Source organism: Ambystoma mexicanum, chromosome 5q, assembly GCF_040938575.1.
Source record: "Ambystoma mexicanum isolate Mex_15411 chromosome 5q, UKY_AmexF1_1, whole genome shotgun sequence".
Classification (NCBI taxonomy): Eukaryota; Metazoa; Chordata; class Amphibia; order Caudata; family Ambystomatidae; genus Ambystoma; species Ambystoma mexicanum.
Window position 1 is genome coordinate 130150467 of NC_090933.1, and position 11822 is coordinate 130162288.

Sequence of the window (11822 nt, forward strand, 5' to 3'; positions counted from 1 at the left end):
TACAGCACATTATCTTCCAAGACTCCATTCTCCTTTTGCTCGAAGCTATAGGTGTAACACTGCTTAGCCCTTGTGAAATGCCATATTGGTGCCCCCCCCTATGGCATTAGGCATACATTTCTCTGGTGTTAGCCGAAGCCGCAGGTTGTGCCCCCACTCCATCGGGGTACATGACCTGCACCTGCCTCCACTACCATGGGTCCCTGTGGCCCAACAACCCTGAAAAATATGTCCGCCAGCTTTGTCCATCCAGCCTGGCCCTACGAAGCTGCCTGGAGAGGCCCCACACCATGCAGCCTGCTGATTGGCTGCATGGCGTAACGAATCCCCAGGAACAACGTAGCCGGGAGACAATGCCGGGCCTCAGGAGAAGGGCCGTGAGGAAGGGTCCTGCCTTTCCCTGTCTTGCCGGGATGCCGATGCCTGACCGATACCATCCCTTCGAAAAGCTGCCTGACTCTGCCACCCTGCCACAGGTCCTTCACTACGCTAGATTTGCCAAACTTTCGTCAATAACAGTAACCAGCTGATCCTAACCATGGGTAGCCACGAACTGCCTTCATCGACTATCTTCAATGTGCCACAGCTATCCGTACCTTAATATATAATTTTTGCCAAAAAACGCATTTATTACCGTACCATCAAATATGCACTGTAGTATCTTTAAAATCTTGCTGCTGCCAGTCCGTGTCCAAAGATCTATCAACATGTGTAGCTCACCCCCCCCACCCATGGTTGCCTGTATGTGTGTGTTGCCCCCACCCCATGGTCACCGGTATGTGTGTGTTGCCCCCACCCTATGGTCGCCGGTATGTGTGTGTGTTGCCCCCACCCCATGGTCACCGGTATGTGTGTGTTGCCCCCACCCTATGGTCGCCAGTATGTGTGTGTTGCTCACCCCACCACCCCATGGTCGCCTGTATGTGTGTGTTGCCCCCACCCTATGGTCGCCGGTATGTGTGTGTTGCTTATCCCCCCACCCCATGGTCGCCTGTATGTGTGTGTTGCTCGTCCCCCCCCATGGTCGCCGGTATGTGTGTTGCGCCCACCCTATGGTCGCCAGTAGGTTCTCTCCACAATTAAAAGTAATCAGACAAGAGAAACGTCGCTGTGAAAAAATATGGAGACTTGATCCATCAGAGATTAATAAGAATAACCTAAGTAAGCAAGCGTCCCTCTACAAAAAAGAAACTATCTCTGTCAAACAACAAACTTCCTACAACCTCCGAATTATTCAAGTCAAGTCTAATACCAAAGAGCTTCTTGCAATTCTGAAAGAGGTAGAATCCCCCATCCAAATTCCAGACTTTTGCCTCAAAGATAAAAATTGGTGCACAGGCATTCAAAATGCCTTGGCCAACAAAGTTATAACATTGCAAACTAAGATTAACAACAAAAAGGACACCCTTCTCACCACTTCCAAATCTAGTAACACCAATTCGACAGCGCCACAATCTATCCTGACTCCACCTCATGAGACCACTCCCCACTTCAACTTTCGCAAAGTTCACATCAAAGAGGTTGAAAAAGTCATCCTCACTCTCAAACCGTCGAACTGCCATGGTGACTTATGCCCAGCACAACTCATAAAAGATGCAGCTCGCAAACTTTCACCTTTTATCACCAAATTAATAAATGCATCCTTCACCTCAGGCACTATACCTAACAACTTGAAACACTCCTGGGTCCTCCCACTCCTCAAAAAACAAAACCTAGATCCTTCCATCCCCACCAATTACCGCCCTATCACCACAGTGCCATTCCTACTCAAAATCCTCGACAAAATGGCATACCTACACATCCAACAATACTTAGAACACAACCACCTCCTAGGAATCCGGCAGTCAGGTTTCAGACCCCAACATGGAATCGAGACCGCTCTGGTCGACCTTAAGACACAAATAGATGAGTTGAGAGAAGAGGGCAAGACAGCACTACTGCTGCTCCTTGATCTCTCAGCAGCATTTGACTTGATCGACCATGAGATCCTGTGCAACCACCTTGAGTCGGCCGCTCACTTCTCCCAAGAGGCAATAGACTGGATTCAGTGCTTCCTCAATAACAGAACAATGCAAGTCTTATCCCCGCTAGCAGCTGCTGACCCTATGCCCATTACATGCGGTGTGCCACAGGGCTCTTGTGTCACCCCCAGCCTGTACAACATCTTCACAAAGCCTCTTTTCGATGATCTCAATGGTCTGGGTATCACCTACACGAACTACGCGATAATACTCAGATCCTCATCCCGCTGACTGGGGATTATGACAAGGATTTGGCCTTTGTAAACAGAGTGTACCGCATCATCCAGGCATGGATGACCTCACATGGACTATGCCTGAATGATGACAAAACAGAAATCCTCATCCTAGGCACAACAGCTAATCTCAACAAACTAGGCCAAAACTACTCCTCATTCGAAATTGACAACACTATTATTGCTGTGACTAAGGAGGTTAAAAAACTCTTGGCTTCCATCTAGACTCCACATAATCATTCAAAAAACAGGTAAACGCAATGGCCTCCGTCACCTCCTATACTTGCAAATTTACCAGAGCAGCCAAACCCTTCCTCTCCTCTAACAATTGTATCACCTTGGCTAGAACTCTGATCCTGTTCAAGTTGGACTATTGTAACGCCCTTTATGTAGGGAGAAATAAATACATTACAAATAACATTCAAATCTTGCAAAATAATGCTCTAAGAGCAGCCCTAAGTCTCCTGAAGAAAGCCCACATTTCAGACACTAGAAGATTTGTCAATTGGCTCTCCACGAAAGACAAGATTTTCCTTAAATCTGTCTCTCTGACTCACAAATGCCTCCACGACTCTGCCCCTTAATACCTTATAAGGAGATTCACTAGACGGGTATCTCACCGCCATTCCAGAAAGGCTAATGCCAACCTACTACTGGTGCCAAGATTCAAACGTACTTTGACCGGAGGAAGCAGCTTCCCTGTCAAAGCATCATTACACTGGAACTCACTACCGCCTTCCCTAAGAGAAGACCGTCCTTACCTACAATTTAGGTCTAATCTTATCCAATGGATTAAGGAACACGATAACGAATGTACTGGCATTTCCTCCGCTCTGCTGATTTGATACAACACAAAACCTGTAAATTGTGAATATTTTATTTTAATATATGTAAAGTGTGCTATTGTAACTATTCTCTCTATATGTAAATTGTCCTAGGATAACCTTCACTTATCGTACCTGTTGTCAATGTTGTCCATGTGTCCATTACTGTAACCATAGTTGGACTCTATCCAAAGTGCCTTATGTAACCTAAGCTATGCAATCCTCTTGTTGCTCCTGCGCCTTGTTACCCTTGGGTTAGGTGCGCATTACAAATAATAAAAACAATCAAACGTGTGTGTTGCTCGCCCCCACCCCATGGTCACCTGTATGTGCGTGTTGGTCGCCCCCACCCCATGGTCACCTGTGTATGTCGCCCGCCTCCACCCCTATGGCTGCTTGTATGTGTGTATTGTTCTCCCCCCACCAAAAATAAAAACAAAAAAGCATCAGCACACTGCTGCCGCCCTGCTATATATAAGGGGTGGGCTGCATGTCTATGCCACACAGACTTTACACCCGTTTGCTGCCGCCACCCTATAAGAAGGGGGATGGCCAACATTCCGTGCCCACCGATTCTTACCACATTTGTATACTACTGCCGCCGGCAACATGTGGCCGAGCAGTATGTCTGCACCACCTTACCTGACCCGCATTCATATGCTGCAGCCACTTTACAAGAAGGGGCTGGACAACATATCTGTGCCATTAACTTTGACATTGCCCTTGCATGCTGCTGCCGCCCTGCAACATGGGGCTGGGCAGCATGCCTGGGCCATCCTACCTGACCCCTGCATTCATATGTTGCTGCCACCCTACAAGAAGGGGCTGAGCAACATATCTATGTCACCAAACTTGACCTTGCGATTGCATGCTGCTGCCGCCCTGCCACATGGGGCTGTACACATGTCTGCTTCCTGATCTGACGCACTATATGATGCTCCCACCATACAAGCATGGGTTGATCAACATGTCTGTGCCACCTATTTAGACTTTTGCATATTGTATGTGGCTGCTAACCTGTAAAATGGGTTACGCAAACTGTATGTTTTGTGCAAGCACTATGTAATCAACTAGGCTGCACCCCGATACATGGGCTATGTAACATGTATATTTGGATGTCTTCGCAAGCACTTATGTAACCAAGTAAGCCTTCTTGTATAGCGCTGCGATGCCTGGGGGCAGTTGTGCGCTCTATAAATGCAAATAAATAAATAAACTGTTTTAAGAAACAAAATGCCTCCAGTGACGTCCTAGGTAACCATCGAAAACTCCCTCATTCCCGCAAGGTATGCGACATTCTGCATTACAAACCTTCCATAGCTTTAGATCCAACACTAAAAAATGGCTCCACACCAATGATGCCTCTGTCCCATCTTCTGGAGCTTGTAAGCCAGCCACCCAGTCCATGCTACTAACATGCACTTACTACTTCTCCTGTTGTTTACTTCCTCTTATGTTTGTCATGTAAATGCATACTCTGTAGTCTCAGTTTGCCTTCCATTCAGAGACCTGCTTCTATGTACTTCATTGTTATGTACTCCTGTTCCCTTTTGAATTGACTGACATGTTCTTGTATTTAAGTTGTCTTGTATTGCGCCCAGATACCTTTGAGTGTGGCACGCTTAACACATAATAAATAAATAAACAAACAAACAAACCATCCCGTTTCGTTTCGCAGGCCGATCCCCTTCGAGGTTTGCCTGTTTTTGACGTTTGGTTACTTGTCAATAATGGCGGCCGGATGCGGTCAGCTCGGATCAGGGCTTGGGAATTTCAGCAGCACACCGCTGCGAATGTGCCTAGCGCTTCCCTCCGTTCACACGTGTTTTACTCATCAGCCTATCGCTTGCTTTCAGCAGCAGATTGGGCGAGGCACCATTCAACAGAATACCACATCTAAAAAGAGAGTGTTAGGCTGAATGTGCAAAGTTTGCAAAAACCGATATAAAGTCGAGTGATCTCAGGTTTCCCCAAACTACTGCCAGTTTCCTGTTTCTATGAAGTATCTGAAAAACGCACCGCACAGCAAATGCATCTGAAATGTAAGAGTCTCAATTTCTTATACACACGGGATTGCAGACGAACTCACGCGCATTCTTTTAAATTACGGTATCCCTTTTTAGTGCTAGTTTACCATAGTCCAATAAAGGAGTTTGTTTCACTGTGTGAACTACTCGTTCATATCCTACCAGTTCCCGTTTACGTTTCTTTCAAGCCCCTTTAACACGCAATTCGCTTTTAGGTCTGAAAAGAGTTATTTTCTCTCTCATGGACGAGACTATCGTGGCACTTGAGAGGAGGGTCTTATGCAAGGGCGAAGCCAGTCTCAACATTTGGGTGGGGGGAAGGGAGCGTGGGGTGGGCTGGATGACAGTTTTGAAAATTGGTCATGAGTATGGCCTTTAACCAATTCTTGGGCTGATTCATGGAATTATTTGCGTCGAAAAACGTGGATTTGTGCACCATTCTGCCCGCAAATCCCCATTTGTTAAACAGGGATTTGCCGGCAGATTGGCGCACAAATCCCTGTTTTTCGGCACAAATAATTCCATGAATCAGCTATGTGAAGATGGAGGTGAGCATTATGCTTCATCTTCATTTATCTGCTCTCTCCAGCAGTTTCAACAATAACACAAATTTCAACTTTCCTTTTAATAAAGGAAACTTTTTTTTTAATTTTAACTTTTTCAAATGAAAACTACTTTTCCCTTCAGTCCTAGGCCACCAGTAGTCCCAGAGTCCTGGCCACGTGACCTTAGTCCATTCACTTCCTGTCCTCTCCCTCTTCTTTTCCTGCTCTTCAAAAGATAAGTACTCCTATTCTTAGCTGCGTAGCTTGAACATCTAAAAGTGTTAATAAGTGCTTATTTACGTGTGCCTGAGAGCTAGTGAATATAGAATATTAGCGCGCACATTGATACTTTAGAGGAGCCGGCGGCCCGTGCCGCACTTTCGGCATGTTCGGGGCTCGCCGACCTCATCCACAGAAGCTGAAGCGAAGACGTGCACGGCATGCGCCAAAGGGAACAGCCCCCACACTTGTGGGGGCAGAGCTAAGCCCCGCGAGCGCAGAATAATGCTCCCCGTGAGGCGGTGTAAGCGGCCCCCACCTTTGTGGGGGCGGAACTACTCCCCTCAGACACGGAAGTGTCATTCAGAGGGCAAAGCTCGTTGGAAAGAGCAAGAGCCCCCACCCTCGAGGGGGAGGGGCCTAAGCGAACGAGGAAAGCAGATCATAACGCTTTCCTCGTCTCATACGTCGGATAACTCCAGAGTTCGAATTTTGATTTCAGGGTGCTCGTACATCCACGGATCAAATCCAGCATTAAAGGCTACATTATAAAAAGGGACCAGCTATTAAGCTGGTATATAGCAGCCTCACCACGATTAAGAAGCCTGCTAGTCTCACCACGATTAAGAAGTCTGCTTTGCAGACCAGGGTGCAGCCTCTACTTCAGCAAAGTGAGCTAGTGGACGTGCCTCTACACCTGCAAAGGTATTCATAAGGCACTTAACAGCACAAAGACATGGCAGAATTTGAATGGAGCGAGGAGGAGGGAGCCTATTCTGAAGATGTAACCCACAGTTTGAAAGAGGTGCTGGCTCAATTGAGGCAGTGGCTCAAGGGGTGAAGCCCCTCCAAGACAGGTTGGAAACAATCAAATTGTTCCTGAGCCAGAATGAGACAAGCACCCAGCACGTCCACAAGGGTCACGACAGAGGACCCACAGGGGTGTACAAAGGCCTGGAAGAGCAAGAACTCTTCTTACCCCCTGGGCCAGACAGACGGGGCAAACTTAAAGGCCCCTGAGGTTACCGACACATTCAACAGATTGCGAGACGCATTCTTCATTAAGTCGGGAGTGCCAAGCGTGAAGACCCCCTACCCAGGGGAAGATAATATGGGCAACGATGAGGAAAGTCTCCCCGAAGAGGAACCCTCCGGGTCTCCGGGTTCCTCGCAAGAGGAGGTCGACAAAGAGGGAGAAGCAGAGATACAGCCTCCGCCAAAGAAAAGGTTGAGAAAGCTCAACAATATAGAAGATGAAGAGACAGCGGACATGTTCCACCCAGAGGACATCCGTAATCCAAAGTCTTCAGAGTGGTTGCCATCTCCGAGGGTCAATAATTACATGACCCAAAGAATGCAAAAAGCACTAGAAAAAGAAGTGAGCAAAGGATGAGGGGAGAATGCCCGAAGCCTGAACTGCCAGGGAAGGTGGCAGAGGCCCCAGAGCTGGACCCGAAGATGTTGGCCTTCGTGGCAAAGACCAGCAGAGATCCCAGAAAAGGGATTGACCGGTAATGGCGAAGTTGCCAAGAAAAGGTTGTAGATTTAGCGGGACCACTGGCAAAAATCATGGATTTGGCCAAGCGAGCGAAGGACACAGGGGAGGAAATAGACCCAGAAGTTCTTGCTAACTGCTTCCAGAGAGCAGTTTGCCTTCTAGGAAACACCAACTGCGTCATCTCCTCCGAGCGCAGGAGAGGACTGCTCCTTAAAATAGACCCCAAACTAGGGGAATTGGCATCCTACGAAGCGGGCAAAGCAGCCCAGGGACTGTTATTCGGGTAGACCTTCCGGAAGGAGATGGGGCGATTTGTCAGAACCTATACTTCCCTGGAGAAGGTGCAAGCCTTTATAAAAAAAATATTCCCCGGAAGAGTTGTTGGCGGGACCGGTCGGTACAGAGACCAATCGACCGTACGCTATCAAACCGCCAGGAGGCCTCAGTCCAACAGAGCCCAATATTGGGAGAACAAACAACCAGACACCTTCTTTCCGCCAAGAGGCCGTTTCCCAAGAGGAAGGCGAAGCAGAGGTCAAGGAAGAGGAAAGAACTTCCACACAGGTGAGGAACCGCACATATCCGCCAGAAGGGGGGAGAACAGCGAGATTCTGAGGGAACTGGCGCGCGCTTTCCAGCGACGCTTGGGTATTGCAGACCGCCAGAGGCCTACACATAGAGTTTACAGAGACCCCAATCCAATCCCAAAAACCCTGCCCATTGTACCCTACACAATCAGAGAGGGAAACATTGCACACAGAGCTACATAGCCTAGCAATGAAGCAAGCTATAGAACCTTGCAAGACAACTCCAAAGTTTAAAAGCAATATGTTCCTGGTACACAGGAAAGAGAAAGTAAGGCCAGTGATACATTTAAAGGAAATGAACAGCTGGGTAGTCTACCGCCAACTAGTACCTTTAGATCCAGAGTCCAAGATGGAACTAGAATGGTGGTTACAGAACATGGAAGCTTGGAACGTGAGAGCCATATTTGGCGACCAGCCCTACATAGTGATAGAATCGGATGCCAGCAGAGTGGGCTGGGGAGCTGGCTGCAGAGAACTGCAGACAGGGGCAAGTGGAGTTCGGAAGAACTCAAGCTACACATCAACTGACTGGAACTATTAGGCGGATCCTTTGCGATCAAGGCCTTCTCGAAAGACAAGGTGAATTCATGTATCCTGCTGGAAATGGACAACATGTCAGCGGTCAGATACATCAATCATTTAGGAGACACGAAGTCCAGATTATTAGCGGAAATAGCCAAGGACTTCTGGCATTGCTGCCTAGAATCGGGGACATCAGTAGTTTCAGAATATCTTCTGGGTTTGCGGGATGTAGTAGCGGTCTGCAACTCCAGACACTTAGCAGATTCCAGCGACTGGATGTTGGACAAGGAGATATTTCAGCAAATAGAAGCGATCTGGGGACCAATACAAATAGATCTGTTTGCGTCCAGACTGAACGCTCAGAAGAGCAAGTATTTCAGCTGGAGACTGGACCCGACAGCGACAGGGGTAGATGCATTGCTGCAAGACTGGAGAAGAGGGGTACACTACGCATTTCCGCCATTCATGATGATGAGCAGAGTGCTAACAAAGGTACGCAGGAAGGCAGCGACACTGATATTAGTGGCCCTGTTATGGAAATCACAAGTTTGGTTTCCAGCTCTCATGGAGCTAGTGACAGACTACCCAAGAATTCTACCACCAGGAGAAAACCTCACAGACCCAGCTGGGTCGTATCATGCTCTGAGAGTGAGGGGGATTCTCCCGCTGATGGTGTGCAGGATAGCAGGAGATGCTGGAACCTTCCTGGAATTTCGGCACAGGCTGCTAGCCTTATCACAGAGTCATGGACACCATCGACTAGAAGGAGCTACGACACAGCTTGGAACAGATGGTCGCGACGGTGCAAAAGGAGAGGTGTTCATCCCGTTTCAGCCCCTTTAGTGGAGATACTGAACTTTCTAGCAGAGCTACTTCAAGACGGGAAAGCCTATAGAACAATTGGGGTGTACAGATCAGCGATATCAGCGGGTCACACACCAATAGAAGGCTTACCACTAGGAGAGAACATAGCAGTGATCCGTTTGCTCAAAGGAACACAATTTAGAAAACTGCCACAGCCGAAGTATGACTCATTATGGGACGTAGCAGTAGTGCTGAAGCTGCTAGCAGACTGGCCAGGAAACAAGTACCTGTCATTGGAGCAACTGTCAGGAAAATTGACGATGCTATTGTGCATGGTGTCAGGTAGAAGAGTAGCAGACGTCAGAGCATTAGATGTCAATAGGAAGATATATGGGCCAGAAGGAGGGACTTTTACTCTAGTCAGGAGAACGAAGACAGACTCTTCGACGATTGTTTATCCATATATGCAAGATCACCTTAAGTGGTGTGTAGTGTCATGCATAAGAGAATATGAGAGTAGGACAGCAGAGCTGAGGCCAATGGGGACGACCCAGTTGCTTATAGTGTGTAGAAAGCCACACAAGGGCGTAGCAACAGCCAACATAACAAGATGGGTCAGAGAAGTGATGCACTTAGCAGGAATAAATATGACCAAGTTTGGAGTGCACTCTGTTAGGGGCGCGATAGCTTCAAAGGCGCTGGCTCAGGGCGCGACTTTACAAGATATTCTAAGAGCGGCCGATTGGGCTAGTGATACCACTTTTAAAACATTCTACTTTAAACCTGCTCATGCAGTAGCGGAGTGAGTGGTAAGAAGGTTTGAACAAGCATAAAGCTCGCCTCTGTCTTGACATAGAATGAAGATTACCCCTGCTAATAGCGCAGGGAGTCTTGATTCTATTAAAGACAGGGAAGCGAGCATTACTTTCCCGCCCTAGATACACGGGAGAGTTAATTTTGATGCATAACAATGTCATGTTGTCTCATAGCAGTGTGCTTACATTAAACGTTCTCCCAGAATAGGGTGTGTATCCGCCTCCCTAACATGATCTATTGTTTCCTTCATTAGGAGAGGATCAAAAGAACAGTTGATCACCCTGGAAGAAAGCGGGAGGTTGTGAGCAAGACCGCAAGTTGGAATGCGGAAGAGCAGATCACCAGAGTTATTGAAAGTACAGAGACTATGTTGGTCTAGTTGAAAGTTCAGTTCCAGTTGGATTACAGTTGCAAAGCAGTCAATAAGAGTGAGAGGACAGGAAGTGAGTGGACTAAGGTCATGTGGCCAGGACTCTGGGACTACTGGTGGCCTAGGACTGAAGGGAAACGTAGTTTTGATTTGAAAAAGTAAAACAAGAAATAATAATAATGTTTCTTTTAATAAAAGGAAAAGTTGAAATTTGTGTTATTGTTGAAACTGCTGGAGAGAGGAAATAAATGAAGATGAAGCATAATGGTCGCCTTCCTGTCTTTAATAGAATCAAGACTCCCTGCGTTATAAGCAGGGGTAATCTTCATTGTACTTGCACTAGTGATTCAGCAAGAAACCCTTTTCAGAAACGTTGGACTGTTTTCATTGGTCACAATATTCACCCTAACAAAAAAAGTCTTCAAACTGCAAGACATATATACCAATTTGGATAGCCAAAAAACAGTATTTGGCCTTTGAGTTTGTAGCATTGTACGCGGACACCGCAGCAGCGGACGCTGCCACGCACAGAATGAACAGTCATGTGACCGTAGTTATGTTATGTTATAAACATGTATAAAGTGCACTAGCACCTAAAGGCATCTTGGCTCTGGGAAACCACGGTATGGATCAACTCATTTTGATATAAAATAGAAAGGTTTTCAGAGACCTCCTAAATTCAAGATGGTCCAACAGGTTGTTCCACAATTGGGCTGCTGCCACCGAGAAAGCTCAGCCCCCCCCGTGCCTGCTGTCCCCGAGCGCAAGTCACGCATCAGGCAATAGCGGACACATTTTTCCTATATATAGTCAACCCCCACCCCCATGAGAGCCCGGTGAACCAAACACAATGATTTGAAATCAATGCGCTTGGACACCGGGAGCCAATGCACGCATCGTAGGGTGGGGTGATCTGGGCAGCAAAAGGGGAGCCTGTGGCCACCCATGCAGCCACATTTTGTAGCTGCTGTAGAGGCTGAATCAGACCCTTTGGCTGAGGTAGATAGAGTGAATTACAGTATCTGTATGGCTAAGAATAGGGGCAGCTGCCACAGGTGGACAAAGATGGGCAGGAATAAAAGGGAGCACCTTACGCAGAATCCTGAGTTGGAAGTGCCCTGATTTGCAGACTGCTACCACTTGCTGAGTCATAGACAGTGCAGCTGAGGATGTCACCCCCAGATTTTTCACAACAGAGACTGGGACAGGAAGGTTGCCCAGTGATGAAGGCCAGAAAGCAGGAACCCAAAGTGACAACCCCGCCGGTGCCCCCACCACCAACACTTTTGTCTTGTCCCCATTTAGCTTCAATCAAATCTGGTCCATCCACATACCGAGAGCCCCCAGGCACCGGCA

At 47.5% G+C, this 11822-nt stretch overlaps 1 long non-coding RNA gene across 1 annotated transcript; it reads left to right on the forward strand.

Annotated features, from left to right (window-relative positions):
• Positions 1-5878: 5878 nt before the first annotated feature.
• On the forward strand, positions 5879-10731 carry LOC138497295 (uncharacterized). Its single transcript, XR_011278560.1, has 2 exons — positions 5879-7931; positions 10350-10731. It is a non-coding gene; the product is annotated as an uncharacterized lncRNA (long non-coding RNA).
• The last annotated feature ends 1091 nt before the right edge of the window (positions 10732-11822 follow it).